This window comes from Gorilla gorilla, chromosome 1 (assembly GCF_029281585.2).
Source record: "Gorilla gorilla gorilla isolate KB3781 chromosome 1, NHGRI_mGorGor1-v2.1_pri, whole genome shotgun sequence".
In the NCBI taxonomy this organism is placed as follows: Eukaryota; Metazoa; Chordata; class Mammalia; order Primates; family Hominidae; genus Gorilla; species Gorilla gorilla.
In genome coordinates this window covers 10,505,436-10,509,125 of record NC_073224.2, presented here as the reverse complement: position 1 = coordinate 10,509,125, position 3,690 = coordinate 10,505,436, and the positions used below count along the sequence as shown (strand labels likewise).

At 41.7% G+C, this 3,690-nt stretch overlaps 1 non-coding gene across 1 annotated transcript; it reads left to right on the top strand.

Moving 5' to 3' along the window:
* Positions 1-597: 597 nt before the first annotated feature.
* On the top strand, positions 598-703 carry LOC115932211 (U6 spliceosomal RNA). Its single transcript, XR_004068530.2, has one exon. It is a non-coding gene; the product is annotated as a U6 spliceosomal RNA (small nuclear RNA).
* The last annotated feature ends 2,987 nt before the right edge of the window (positions 704-3,690 follow it).

The window sequence follows — 3,690 nt, the reverse complement described above, 5'->3', positions numbered from 1 at the left end:
ATTTATCTGCAATAGCACCATTTACAAACCTATTAATTTTGAGATTTTGGTACTTATTAGCATGTACTAGATACACTACAACAATATATAGTACCTCAACATTTTTAGGTGTAAGAGAGAGGATGGTTAATGTTTAAAATATTTGGGGTGCAGATACACAGATGGCTAGACTGGTAGATAACTAGAAAGGATGGGGACAGAAGCTATATACCCTCTGTGCTCAGTCAATTTACAGTGGCAGCCTTAGAGAGTTGGGTTAATGCTGCCATTCTGTCATTTGAAACCCCGGGAACTGGTATGCCAGATAAAACTCCAATCACTGTGCCAAGGACTCAGGAAAAGGCGTGGAGCTTAGGTTCTGCCTCAGCCTCCTACTTTTAAACTGTTGTTTGGAGCACACAATTACTTTCTCTCAGTTGCTAGGGTGGGTGCTTCAGCTGTGGGTGTGACTATTTAGGGAGGAAGCCATGAAATGTATATCCTTAAATCACATAGTCTTGTTCCATGTACGTCAAGAAGAGAATGACTGAGGGATGTCTATTATAAACTGGAGTAATGGCACATCACACCAAATAAAACTTTCCATGGGATACTAACATAAAAGCAGATCCATTATAAATATAAAAGAAGAATGATACAGAGAAGATCAGCATGGTCCCTGAGCAAGGATGATACATGAATTCATGAAGCTTTCCATATTTTTAAAAACACCAAAGCAGGCCGGGGCGGTGGCTCATGCCTGTGATCCCAGCACTTTGGGAGGCCGAGGCGGGTGGATCATCTGAGGTCAGGAGTTCGAGACCATCCTGGTCAACATGGTGAAATCCCCTCTCTACTAAAAATACAAAAAGTGAGCCAGGCGCGGTGGCTCATGCCTGTAATCTCAGCACTTTGGGAGGGTGAGGTGGGCGGATCATCTGAGGTCAGGAGTTCGAGACCATTCTGGCCAACATGGTGAAACCCTGTCTCTACTAAAAATACAAAAAATTAGCTGGGCGTGGTGGCGCGTGCCTGTAATCCCAGCTATTCGGGAGGGTGAGGCAGGAGAATTGCTTGAACCCGGGAAGCAGAGACTGCAGTGAGCCGAGATCGCGCCACTGCACTCCAGCCTGGTCGACAAAGCGAGACTGATTCTGTCTTAAAAAAACAAAACAAAACACCAAAATAACAACCAAAAAACCTACAGAAAGACTTATGACACAATTGATAATTTAGGATCAATAACTTTCTCCTTTTTTTAAAAAAAAAAGCTTGAAATATATTTATTTGTAAAACACCGTGTGAAATAGAATAATTGAGGATAAAAACACAGGAGAGTGGTTAGCAGTGCAGGTGTTGGAGTCAGGCTACTTGTGTTTGGTCAATACTAACTGCAGGTCTTTGGACAAGAAGTCTTGCTTCTCTAGGTCATGGTGTCCTAAAATGTCATAGTATACACTTCATAGAGTCCTTGTGACTGTTAAAGTCCTGTATGCTAGCCATGATCCTAGCACATAGGATTCCAAACATTAGCTATTACCATTTTCTAAAAGTAACAGAGGCAAGAGATTACTAAATACTTGAGATAAGCGGATTACTGTAATTGAGGACTGATTTTCCTAGAAGCTAAGGAAAAAAAAAAAAGGTTTTACTTTCTGACAAAGAAAGAATCAGCATACATCAATGAAGACTGCGCAAACTTAAATAGGAGATTAGTAAAGGAATCTTTGAATACAGGACATTGCATCAAATAGCAGGTATCACAATGACAGCTTTGCACACCGCAGAAATAATTGTTTACGTGTAGTGCCTGCTGTCCACTCTCCAAAAGAGCTGAGGGGGGAGAGCACTATATTGTAACTCATGTAGAGGAACTGAGACATATGCTCCAAATTCTTTGCCTTCTGACTTCTTATGGTTAGGACACGGAAAAATCCAGAAAACTGAACATATGAAACTTGCAAATGACTGATATCTTAAGTGTATGTTTGGCAGAAGCGGATCATGCTTTATTCATAATTAAGTTATCTAAATTTTTGGCTCAACAAGTATTTGTTTCCGACATTGAACAAAGGTATATGGCTTATAAGGATGAATAAGACGCATTATTCTTTTTGCCCTTATATGGTCCACATGAGGATTAAAGAAACACCACATGCTGGTCAGGCGCGGTGGCTCACACCTGTAATCTCAGCACTTTGAGAGGCCGAGATGGGCTGATCACCTGAGGTTGGGAGTTTGAGACCAGCCTGACCAACATGGAGAAACCCCATCTCTACTAATAATACAACAATTATCCGGGTGTGGTGGCGCATGCCTGTGATCCCAGCTACTGGGGAGGCTGAAGCAGGAGAATCGCTTGAATCTGGGAGGTGGAGGTTGCAGTGAGTCAAGATCGTGCCATTGCACTCCAGCCTGGGCAACCAGAGTGAAACTCTGAAAAAAGAACAAAAAACACAAACAAACAAACAAACAAACAAAACATGCTTTAGATACTTGAGGTAAGGGAAGGAAATCCCAAATGGAAATAAGAGTCAAATTTCTAAGCTGGGCACGGTGGAGCACACCTGTAATCCCAGCACTTTGGGAGGCTAAGGCAGGAGGATTGCTTGAGCCCAGGAGTTCGAGACCAGCCAGGGCAACAGAGTGAAACTCCTGTCTCAATAAAATAAATAAATAAATAATGAAAAAAATGTAAAAAGAAATTTCTGCTGTCCTCCCAGATGGAAGGCCAGTTGGTGCTGCAGGGAATAAGGTTGCCTAAAGATAGAATCATGACAGCATTTTACTTAGGAAAGAGCTATGGATGAACTTGAATACTTGGATAAGTTCATGGTTAATATGTCAGATTACATATGCCACATAATATAAGGAAATTGTTATACCCTGAAAAACGTTAAGACTGGTTAATTCAGCCCTTCTCTTTATTTGCAAATTGGCCCTGTAGACTTTGTCTAGTTTCAGGAAATGTTGGAGGGATTTTGGAATCAGATTTAATCGCTCCTGGTCTGTGCTACTTAACTTGCAAGCATTTCTCTGATATAGTATTAGGTTGGTGCAAAATTAATTGCGGTTTTTGCCATTACTTTTAATGGCAAAACAGCAATTAATTTTGCACCAACCGAATACTTTTCTTATTGTGCTTTCTTTCACCTGTAGAGTCCAAGGTACTTGTTCATTAATTGAGCCAAATTATTTAGGTTTAAAAAAAGAGTTCTCGGACACAGCTCTCTTCAACGTGGAGATGGATGTCTTGGATGGATGAATATATTAATTAATCCAGCATTTCCTGAATTTTTTCAGTTATACATTATGATATGGTTTGGATTTCTGTCCCCGCCCAAATCTCATGTCGAATTGTAATCCCCCATGTTGGAGGAGGGTCCCGGTGGGAGGTGATGGGATCATGGAGGTGGATTTCCCCCTTGCTGTTCTCGTGATAGTGAGTGAGTTCTCTCGCGATCTGGTTGTTTAAAGGTGTGTAGTCCCTCCCCCTGCTCCCTCTTCCCCTTTCTCCAGCCTCATCACAGGTGCTGCTTCCCCTTCACCCTCTGCCGTGATTGTAAATTTCCTGAGGCCTCCCCAGCCATGCTTCCTGTACAGCCTGTTGGACTGTGAGTCAGTTAAACCTCTTTTCTTTACACATTATCCAGTCTTGGGTAGTTCTTTACAGCAATTCGAGAACGAACTAATACACTTTACTTCTTTTTT